The sequence below is a fragment of the Accipiter gentilis genome, chromosome Z (genome assembly GCF_929443795.1).
Source record: "Accipiter gentilis chromosome Z, bAccGen1.1, whole genome shotgun sequence".
Taxonomy (NCBI): domain Eukaryota; kingdom Metazoa; phylum Chordata; class Aves; order Accipitriformes; family Accipitridae; genus Astur; species Astur gentilis.
In genome coordinates, this window is record NC_064919.1 from 49509396 (window position 1) to 49521703 (window position 12308).

Genomic DNA, 12308 nt, shown 5'->3' on the forward strand with positions numbered 1-12308 from the left:
CCTGGCCAGCAAAGGAAGGATACAGCTCACATAGAGCTATGGTAGCCGATAAGCTTACCTGTAAATGAAGAAGCTCAAAGATGCCTTGTTAATGGATTGTATGTTAAAGAAACAACTGAACCCCAGGCTTCGACTGGAGATTAATGGAAATGTTATCCAGAAGGATTAAATGGAAAAATATGCTTAAATAGGATATTTTCTTAGGAGAGATCTAAGGTGAGGTCTTTATCTTTGTGCATCAACATCATCTCTAAAACAAAAATTAGTCCTCCCTCTTCCAAATACTGTCCTTCCACTCTGCAGGTACCTTATCCCTCTTACCTTTTTTCTGAATATTCATGTCAAAAAGAATTCAAAGCCTCCCCAGCTTTCTCTAACTCCCTGCTTAATGACAACAGGGACAATTTGATCCTAATAGTTACTTGCTTAAATATCTGAATGAGGTAGTTCTTTGTTAACTTCATACTTAAGAATGTCCTTTTAAAAAAGAAAGGTTCTTTTGCTAAACATTGAAAACTAAGAAGCACTGTCTGAATTCAAGTTGCAACTTTCACTCTTCTAAGCTGGGAAGTGGAGATAGGAGCGGCTCAGGGACATGATTCCTCTTCTGCCCACACTGAATGCCTTATAAAGCTGGTCTACACACAGGGTCAGTAAGATCCATAACACTAGAGTCTTTACTTGTGCCTTCTGAAATGAATTCTCCTTGTCTAAAAGGCAGGTTGCTCAAACTAAGTGATTGTGCTCCTGCACCCAGTTTTTGGACACCTGAAACATCTGATATACAGTAAAATTCCCATGTCCTAGAATAGAAGAAAGCTTTTCCAGCTCCAGAAATTAGAGAATTTGGCTCTGGATGAGATGAAAAACCCATTTTAGACTTTTCTGGAGCGTGTTAAGTAATTTACAAAAGAGATGTGCCTTCAAATCCCTTAGACAACAAAAAATACTTATCCTGAAAGTGTGCCACAATCATTAACCAATCTATAGCGTAAAAGGGAGTGTCAGCATCTCCATTTCCTTGCTCATTCTGCATTCAGATCCATAAAGATTTGATCTTTTTCTTAAGGAGAAATTATTGTTTCTGGCTCCAGAACAAGTTCCTTATAGTAAACAAATACCTAGTAAACAAAAAGCCTGGAGTAGGGGAGATCATCACATTTTGTTCATTCAGCTAAAAGGCTAATACTAATACTACTATTATAGTTTTGATCAAGTACCAGGGAAAGTCATCTTTCTGACTGCAGACAATCTTACTGTTTGTTTAGACTTCAATTTTCTCCCATCTGTAATAGAGAGCTGCAGCTATAATAGCAGAAAAGGATTTTACAGGTGTCTTTACAGTCATGGTTTTCAAGCAGGTAGGTGATGAAGGTCTTCAAGGTCTGGGTGCCATTTTCAAAAGTAATTCAGGAAATTGAGGTTTAAAATGTCATGGACTTCCAAAAAGAGTTAAGCTTGTCCACTCAAATTCTTAAAAACAATTTTTAAAGTATTTCTTGGTACTAGAAACCAAAATAGTTTGTACCACCAAACGAAAAACTGCTTGATGCTACCAAGACTTCATAAACTAGTGCCCAGTGAAATGGTAGGTAGATCTTCTGCAGGATTTCAAAAGCTTTATGTTGCTTTTGAAAGTGAAGCTCCTAAAATTACTAAGAGGTTTTTAAACATTTTATCTTGCACTGCAAATTTGTTGTTTCATCTGTACACTTAAGTAATGAAAAATTAAGCAGCCTAAGAATTAAAAGTTAATAAAATAATTAGTAAGAATTCAGTGTATTTTATATTGGCTGGTCTCTAAGGCAAATGTCAAGCTGCAAAGAATTCTTTGAAAGAACAAGGAGATATCAATGGCTGAAATAAAAATATGGACATTTGGTTTGAATTATGCATAGACAATTCTGATTTTCCAGCCATCAGAAGGCTCTCAGTTTATGTTTGTTTGCCTACAGTCCAAATGTCTTTATTAGGAGAAACATATGCGTATCTTTACATCAACACACTTCAAAATCTCTGGAGATCTACAGAGTTGAAATACCTTGAGTCATTTACATGGCAGTTTCAGCTACTCATCAGTCAGAATATTATTCTTGAATATGTCAGTAACTACTACTTAAATACCACATAAATGCAGTTGTGTTCTAGAAAAGTTATTCAGTTGATTGATTCACATTGTTTTGAAGTTTCTATAAAGAAAAGGCTTAACTAATCTGTTAGCTTTGAAAAAGAAACCCTTTCAGGTACTTAAGGTCAACAAAAACTTAATTAGCAAATGTAGCATGATTGTTACTTCAAAATCCCTAGTTAACTCTTCATTTAAGTTTGTGTAACAGATACTCCCTTCAGGTGATTGGTAAAAATGGTCTTTCACAACATTTCACATTTATGTCTTTATTGCTCACTTTATATGTGATTTTCATTAAAAGTTTTAATTCAAAACAAATTATATTTGCACTCTAAAGGAATTCTGTTACAGAATGTTATATCATGAGCCTCTCTAATACATTTTGACTACCAAAGCACAGCAGGTGGATGCTAATGGCCTTGCCGTTCTGACGTCTTCCAATACCCTGTCGTTATTTTTCTCCTGATTGATCATGGTCTGTATGTTAAAAAATTTCATTTGAAAATATTTACCAATGACTGTTTCTGTAATAGTTCCACATGGCAAAACCTGAACTGTGACACCTCAGTTGCTTGCTGTGAACAGCAAAGGAACTGCAATTTGTGGAAATTGTTGAAAAGTTTGAAAAAAAATTTAGGGAAAATCCCAGTGTGTAATGTAGCATACTTGCAATGAGTGACCAGTGTATAGGGCAGGTGAGCAAGTACAAGTCATCAGTACAGTGTTGAAAAGGCAGTCAGTTGATCCCTGCAGTAAAAACCTACCACCCATTTTCAAAATTGCACATGGTGTATTAAGTCAGAGGTGGCAGTAACAAAGCAAACTGAGAGTCTCCCAGTTTTTTTGTTCTGGATGTAGGGAAGAAAGAGGAATTTGAAAGAAAGTATTCATGTGTTCAACTTCTACTGGAAAGAAAGCAGGAGAAATATATTTTTATATATGTCTATAAAATAAGAACTTTCAGGAAAGGAGGTGCCAAGTAGGATTTGAGCATAAGATGAGTAGTTATGTGCTGGGAAGCTAGCAGAAAGCCATCTTAAGCTGGCTTTTGGGAAAGGAGACTAAGCAGCAAGCAACAGTGCTGAATTCATTCATTCTGAAATCAGTAAGGAAGAGGAGAAAGAAAAGGCAAAAGAAGACCCAACATTGTCCTCTAGCTGCCTGTAGGAACCTTGACAGAAGAAAAGATTCAAATTCACCATGAACCGAAATTGGAGAAATGTGCAACCCATCCCTTTTTGGAGGAAGCCAAGTGGTCCAAGGTTGGGCATCTTTTGAGATACCCAGCACCATACTGTAACATAATTGCATGCACCCTGCTAGGAGCAGCAGTGGAGGCCTATAATAAAAGAAAATCTTGATCATAATAGCTGTTCTCAATTCCTTCTTTATCAGCTTAGTGTCTGTGATCCTACTGAGAATATATTTAGGTGTGTTACTTACGCAAAGGATTCTGAGATCATGTCTTCACAAATAGTCAAAATTTGCTCAAGTACATATACCACTGTGGACCAGTATATCTTCTCTTTCCTATATAGAATGGAGATGAGTGATTGCTGTTGGGTAATCCTTGCACCTGGGACAACCTAAGGTAAAAGTCTGCAAATACAAAATACTCAAGGTTAAGCTAATACATAGTATTTCCTGGAAACCTTACAGTACCACATGACCATCTTGCCTAGAAAAATTAGCTGACATTTGGTATTGAGTTCTGGCTTGCTGTCAGTTCTCGCCCCATCTTCTAGATGCCTTCTCTGATGTTGAGTCTGCTAGATGAAATCCTGCTGAAGCAACGTATGTGGCATAAGGACAAATGATGGTACAAACACAGCAGACGCAGGAAGCTGAGAAATGCAGAATCAGTGGAGAACTGAGACATGAACTATCTAAAAATCCCTTTTTTTATTTGTTTCTAGTGATTTACTTACATTTCGGCAAATTATTAAATATTATTTCAATTAAAATATGTGGTTGCATAGTCTTAAGATTTCCATCAGTCTTTTAACTTTGTCTACTTTTTGTGGGGGGGTTTCTCTGAGATAATAGAAATTCTTTCAGCAGAGAGGATCATTTTGGAAGTTGCCCAATGAAGACTTGTGCTCTCATAGCTAGTGACTGACATTTAGATTTGACAAGAGGGAGAGAAAATTTTAAATAGTCACAAACTAACAGTGTTAGCAGCAGCGACATTTGAGAAACCCTTAAGCAAAGAGCCTGCTGTTACACGTAATAGCCCTAACTTCTTACTGGGAAAAGAGCACATGAGTCACTTGAAGTAAGGAGATTCATATTTTCTCCCAGACATGTCTCTTCTTTGCATGCTGTTTAAAGACTGAACTGTATAAAACAGGATTGACATTATGTAATTACTTGCCTCTTACACTGTGCTAACTCAATTTGCTTTTCATTCCCAGGTATTTAAAAGACCATTATTTTCCCATCAGACTTTACTGTCTGCCAATTAAAGCTTTAGATCGATGATGTGGAGAGAGAACTTTGTTATAAAAGGTTTCAGGCAGACATATTGAAAACATCTGCTTTGAATTGCTTTTCTTTCCTTTTTTTTAATGTCTATGATTTTTACCAGATATAGTAATTTTCCTGACATTTTTAATAATGTTTTTCCAGAATTTTCTGCAAAGCAAAACATTTGTGTCTGAATGCCAGATTTGCTTAGTAGTAATTGTTGAGAGTAAGAGGAAAATCTCCAAATACTGCCGGATTTTATGTTTCTTTTGCCTTCTTGGCTCTAACTGCCAAAGCTACACTGAATAAGATGTTAACATGGGCTACAGTTATGGCATAAATCCCTGGTATATTGTTTTCCCCTTTACCTAGGTAGGTAATTCTCAGTGGGACCAGTATTACAGTTTTGATCAGATCTCATGAGTCACATGATCAGAAGCCATTAGTGTCCAAGGGAACATGAGGTAGGGCTGGTTAATAATCGAACATAGAACCACATGAATTGAAAATACTAATGCTATCTGTAGTTATTCACTGTCATCTTAAGTAATAAAAGCTATGTTAGTAAGGTCTGCCTCCTGTACAGTAATTTGAATTTGGGTCATTTTCTTTCTCTCTATGTCGTTATGGGAAATGGCTGCACTTTTGAGGTGCAGAAAATTATAGTAATTGCATTATGCGTGAGAACTGTGCAAAGGGGCAGATGATATACACTTTTTCCCCCCTCAGAAACAGCACTTGTACAGGGAAGAAAAATGGGTAAAAAGGTCATTATAAGCAGACCCAAGTATACGATACTATTAAAATATTTTTAATAGCAGTGCCATTTCTGACAGCTGTAATATGACTGCAGTTCCGTGTTTAAGAATACAGCGGACAGTACCTTAGTACTTAACCTTAATAAATACAGTTGTTCTGCTGTACCCGTCATTTAACTTTTTAAAGCAAATCAGGTTCTCAATCTCAACACCTAGACTGGGAAATACTTCACTTTCAGTTAGGCAAGTAGACATGTCTTGTCTAGGTAAGTATCCGAATTAAAAATTCCATGAAACATATTTTTGATTGTACTTTTCTTACTGGATTCTTAGATTTCATCAGCTATCCTTTCTTATTAGGAGATACCAAATTTGCATCTAATCATTTCAGTGTCTTCATCAAAGGTTATATCTTTTATTGTTTTCAAGAACAATCAAAATATACCACCAAAGGAGGGTTATATTTCATGGCCTAGAAAAGCAGAATCCCCATTCCATACGTTTTTACATTTCACGAAGCTGATTAACAATGGATCAGGTTTTTGTCCCTAGTTTTATTTATTTTGAGGGTTTTTTTGAATCGAAGAGGTAGATGGTAAAGGTTAATATTTCATTTCTCTAAATTCATTGGTAGCTTCTGGAAGGGGAAGCCAGAAAAGCACACCCAACCTAATGACAGAGCAGTGCAGCAGTGCTAAAAAAATTGCAGTAACACCACTGTTCTACTGGTGGTCTCTTCTCTCCTTACAGATTTTTCTAATTTCTTTTAAAATGCCTGTATGAAAGACTTCTGACAAGCATGTATTATTTCACTAGCATGGCAGGAAGCTGTACTTGTGATTCGTTTGATATTGCTCTTTCCTTTTATCCTGTAGATGGTTCATAGGCTTTATGAGTTGCTGAAAGGGGTGAGGGGCTCTTACTGAGGGCTCTCACTGCATCTTGTGAAAGTGTTCTGACACATTGTTCCTAGTACAGCAGGCACATTTGCCTAATTAACTAAACGTCCCTGAAATTCTCTGTGTCTAGAACATTTTGCATTTCTTGGTCTCTACTGCTGTTTGAGGCTTACAAACTATTGTACTTTTGTCTCAGACGTGGCCACATCCCAGATACTGTTAGGCATGGACTTACAAACAGGTTCTCCTTTACCCTGTAGCTTTAACAAAACAAACAAACAAACTATCTGTTTTATACAGCTAGGATGATGAAGCTGTATACTGTTTAGACTTAGTGAAGTTACAGCTATGTTCATTAAAGCTTTGTCAGAAAAAAAAATCAGGTACTTCAGGCAGAGGGGCAAAAACATCACTGTAAGCAGATGCTCACATTTGGTGTCTCTAATGGGTGTATAAGAATAGCTTATTCACCGCTTCCTCTATATTCTGATGCCACTAGTACAATTATATTGGTTAGTTGCTGTTGAGAAGGAAATTAGGTAAATTTTGAAAAATAAAACCTCCCTTAATAGCTTACCCAAGGCACCTAAGATACTTTCTTTTCTTCTCCAGTTTTTGTGTGTGACCAGTCCACAAATGGCCAGATTCAACAGCAAATCACTGGACTGCTTATACCCTGTAGAAGTGTTTAGGCAGTTCATACAGGTTTATTAATCCCACTTTGAATCAAACTTCTCTCAAAAGACAGGTGTCAGCACCAAAGTCTTAGGAGTCTTTGTTCTTTGGTTTTTTTGGATCAGGCCCTAACATCTCTCAGTGTGGATGAACATGTTTTTCATGTCACCAGTCAGAATGAAGCTGTCATACTGATCTCAGTTTCTCTCCACTCCATTTCATGCCTTCCTGGAGGACTTTCAAGGACAGTGCCACAAGCTTTGTCATATGCTTGGAGATCCTATTGAACACAATAGCTAAAATAGCATCACAGTACATTGAGTGGTTCATGCTCACCCTCAGTTACACATTTTCTGCCTGCAACAGATATGTTCTTTAGTTAGTAATTATTTTACTCTTTATTTTTAAAATTGTTGACCTCTGCATCTATTATTCACATGCTGCACTTGGAAACAGAAGCCTGTGGTAGTGTTTAGAAGAGTGACTTAAAAGCACTTCCTCCTTCTGTCAAAAGCACAATCCGTATATTCAGGAGTGCAAAGGAGAAGTGCTGACAGAAGTATTAAAGCAAAGTTCTGGGCTTGTTTTTTTTAGAAAGGTTTGATGTTCTGTTGTGTATTATTAATGAACACGAGATTCAAGATTAGAAACCCAGCAGTGATGCTTTCTTTGTGGCTGACCTTATAACGTAGCAGGCAGTGTTCTCGTTTGTGAAAGCTTATTTGAGTTTAATGTAAGGCACAAAATTCCCATTCTCCCCCCAGCTGAATCTAGCACAAATTCATGAGAGGATCAAGATCCCCACTGGAATAATTCTGCTGTGTTTGTCATTTCACCCCACTGTTTCCAATATTTGGCCTTGGCAGACTGAAGGGACACGATACAAGCACAGTTCAGAAGAAGCTTTGCTGTCAGTCAAATACCATTTGCTGATAGATATAATGCAGACGTACCAAAGATGTTATTGTTTCCTTACACTGAAGTACAGATACAGAGGTCTCAGACTGAACTATGTCTAGTTACACTGGCCTCATTAACTTATTGAAGGTGATTGTGGTCATTGGCAGATAAAATGTCCCATCTTATTAGGTTTCCAACTAGACATTATATTTATAGAATGTAATCCAGAGAGTTTAAAGTAGACTATATTACCGGAAGCAGAGTGTGGTCACAGTAGCTTGTGGGAGTAAAACCAAGAGGTTTCAACTTATACTTTGCTTAAAGTATTGAAGACTAAGGCTTGCATTAGATACTAGAAAACTCTTGAAAATGTTTCATTCTAATATGATTATTTAATTACCAGACTTGCTTAAATGTTTCTGCTTTGGTTTTTATTTTCAAGATGTAGGGGCTACTCTTCTTAACAGATCACTTCAGTAATTACAGAAGAATATTTGGGTTGCTGGTTCTTGTGGTTCATAAAGAACAGTAGAAATCAATTTACTTATTTTTAAATTAAAAAAAAACAACACACAAAATAACCACCTTAGATTTATCTCTGCTTTTCTTGTGAGACATAAGCTTCTGTAAGCCATAGCTTTCCTTAACAGGTCAGACCAGGTTCTCAGGAGGCAGTGGTTCTGTTGCTCCAGAAAGCTGAAATTTATTGTGGAGGCACAAAGACTTAGGCAAGACAACAAGGCTTCATAAGCTTAGGAGACCCAGAAGAAGACAATCTTTGATTCTTGTCACATCTGTTGAACCTCAATAGCAAAGCCACAAAGTATGGTAAAATCATATTTTACCTCTCCCCATCCCATGTTCGTACAGCAGTTCAGCTGACAACTTCCTTGTGACGCTTTTGTGTATGTATGGCCAGTGACAGTCCACCAAAGCTTTTTCCTTACTCTGAGAGGAGTCCAGAACAGCCTAGACTCTTCTTTATGATATCCATCAGCCCCCAGGATCCTGAAGAAGATTGAAGTCAGTCTGATATGTCAGTCTAGGGGAAGAAGAGATATGGGCAAACAGCTGACAGGCTAAATAGAGTCACAGTGGTTGCCAAAGGAGGGGCAATAACATATACACTTAAACACAGAATTGTGCTTTGATTCATGGAAGGAAGCACTGTGAGGCTCTTTAAGCAGCCATCATAACAAATTCATTTCTGTAAATGGCCAAAATTTCGGTCATGTAACTACTTGTCCTATGCAGGCAAATAAATCTACTTTTAAACAGCCAAACTACGTAATTCATATTCAGACTATCAAGCAAAAAGTGACTAATATAGATCAATGGGTCCAACCTGAAAGCAGCCATCAAAGTATTTCTACTTCTCAGAAGGTGACTTGCTATTAAAAGAACATTTGCTGGCTATTTATACATAGTAAAAATATCAATAAATTGGGCAACCGATGAAGATTGGAGCACAGCATGCTGGCTGAGAAAGTCCAGTGCTTCATATCTTTGGAAATATGTCTGAATGCCGAGTGAGTCACCTCCTTGTACAGAGGTGCTGTAATTTTTTATTATTATTATTATTGGGTGTAGGGTAGAAGAGAGTGCTCTGTTTATGTTCAGCCTAATATGAATTTTGGTGGTAGTTCTGATGATCTTTAGGCATAAAAAATATATGCTTAATTGCTCTACTGTTACGAGTGGCCAAAAGAGCCCTGTCACTTGCCCTGTTGGGTACATCTTCATGGTATTGATAGCTGCAGTTACACTAAAAAATTATATAGACCTAAGGAAATAATCAGTTGTTCCACAGGCAATAGCCAATGACAAACAACTTGCTCCAATGCTAAAATCCAATAGCAAAAGATTGACACATGAGACATGTGACACATGAGGTTTGAAATGATGAAAACAGTGATAATTGTTCTGGAAAATCAGTGGTTTCCTACAGCAAAAGTTTGAGAGTCTGATTAAGTGGTGTGTGAATGTCTGGACTGTAAAAGTCTAAAATACCTGACTTGCTTCTGAATGGATTTAGCCATAAACTTCTCGTTACATATGCCAAGGAAATGCAGCATCCATTTTAGGGAAGAGACTTTTTTTATCAAGAGGGCTCTGTCACTACTTGGAAGGTAAAATAAGAAGTGGTGAGACAAAAAAGTCACTGAGAACAAGTCACCTGCATGCTGCAGGTTTTCACAGGGAAGTATAATAATAGAGCAGCTAAAAATCTGAGGTCAGCACTTTCAGTTTTGTTCAAAGATACTATTTCCTACATGTCCATGATTTTCTTCAATTTTTCTATGGATACCCATCTAGCCTTTAGTTCTTAAAACTCATTCAGTATTTTTCAAAGCCATTAGAGGTCATACCAACAGAAGAAGACTGTCACCTTAATGTTACAAGGTTCTCCAAAGACTCTTCTTTTCTGCACATAAAGGTATAGCCTCTCTTATCGTTTCTGAAGTCTTTGAACTTAAAATGCACTGCACAGTGGACTAATAGACCTTTAGACCATGCTCTCTCTCATTCATTGCTCCCCTTCACCCAGTCTAGTGGGGTTACTTTTCGCCAGGAAAAAAAAAAAAAAAAAAAAAAAAAGAACAAAAAAAGAACCAACAGAAAGCCCTACTAACAATTTCTTGTGCTAATCCTTTTGCTATGATTCCCCACACATATAGCAACCCTGATTAAAGCACCTGGATTCTCAATACATTTATATTGATTTTTCTTTAAACCAGGAGGTAACATCACCATTTTTGTATCTTTAGCCTGCAAGTTGATAGAACTTGATTCACATTGTTGAAATGTCCCCAGGGCTGCAGAGACTTAGATTTACAGATCACAAGATTTCAGGATGCAGCAAGACTTTTCTTTCTGTTCGGTATCCACAAGGGATGAAGGCCAACATCTGAAAGGACATTTGCAAGGTGGATCAGAGCTTGCATGGCTGGAGAATATACAAAGCAAAAGAGAGCAAGGTTCATCTCATCACATTCCCCAAGGACAATACCTACTTCCTAAAATGAAAGAACAGAAGCATCTTCTTTGAAATTGTGCAGGGCCACAACCTAGAAGCTGCTGCTCAATTTTCTATAGTTCTAGCAGTTAAGACCAGGGGAATGTATCATATGCAGCCTTCAGGAGAAGAGTGATAGTTACCTATAGCCTCTGTAATAATACTCTTCTCCTTTATTCTTCAACTGTCATGTAATGTAGGAATAAGTGAGAATAGGACAAGACCTGTAGTTAATATAATTTGGCACAGCTTCACTGATTTCAGAGGCCCTGCACCAGGTCACACCAAATGAGGTTCTGAACCACTATAGTCTTGCCTGCCCCCCCCCCCCCCCCACACACACACACACACAGACAGATACACACACAGACACACTTTTTTTCATTCCCCTTGCTCCCCAGACAGCTGGATCGTATTTGATAAAAACAGCAAGAACAGCAAGAGAAACAAAGTTCCTGTCTGTAGATTCATCTGGTGCCTGCTCTTAAAAGAGCAAGGTGGCTGGATGGAAATTACTTCCACTGTGCCTCCCTCATAATCTCCACCTTTGTTGGTCTCTAAAGTGATGGCCAGATTGTCCTTGGTTTAGCCAAATCATTTTTACTGGACCTGTCACCTAGAATAGATTTTACGTACAACAGCTGAAGGACTGACTCCCTGAGCTATCAAAGTGCATGGGGTGGCTCCAGCAGACCATGTCTTTGAGCATTTGTAGTTTCTACAAAAAACTGTAATATCCAATCGATTACGGTTTTGAATTTGAATACCTTTATCTTTCAGGAGGGTGGGTTTGGTTTGGGTTGGGTTGGGTTTTTTGGGTTTTTTTACTGTAGTGCAATAGTCCGTTTCTGTGCAACAACTTTTATGGTTTATTTTCTTTCTAAATTATGGGGATGAATTGTTTAAATTCCTCATGACTGTGTGTGTTATAAGATGCTATAAACTGATGAGCAAATTAGACTGATGAGAGAATTAACTGTCAGGACATTAAGGAATAAGGATATATTCCATAGCATTCATTGGTGTCAAATTCCTCCCTTTCTTGATCTTAAAAATATTTATCATATTAAAAAAAATCTCTTTTCTGTTGGACATTATCAGGCAGAAGTGAACACAGAGAACATTTTTTCATGAATGGGCAAACAGGACCTTTTTATGCTCATTGCAGGGGGCTTGGACTAGATGACCTTTAAAGGTCCCTTCCAACCCAAACTATTCTATGATTCTATGATCCCTTTGTGTTGAAACAGTTAAAAAGAAAGCTAAGTGCATGACGACCACTTTATTCAGATTGTCCATTGGTTCAGGCTATTAAACCAGCTCATAAGACAGCTTCCTGGTCAAAAGACAGCTTGCAATACACGGATGTCAGAACTTGCTTTACTCTATGCAACAGCTGAGTGGAGTTTTCATTTGATATTTGTTCAGCTCTTGTAATTGTTCCTCAACATCATTTTTTTTCAGCT

The 12308-nt window shown here is 37.6% G+C and overlaps 1 protein-coding gene across 1 annotated transcript in view; it reads left to right on the plus strand.

Moving 5' to 3' along the window:
• RORB (RAR related orphan receptor B) overlaps window positions 1–12308 on the plus strand; it is a 137880-nt gene that overhangs the window by 76226 nt on the left and 49346 nt on the right. The window lies entirely within an intron of this gene.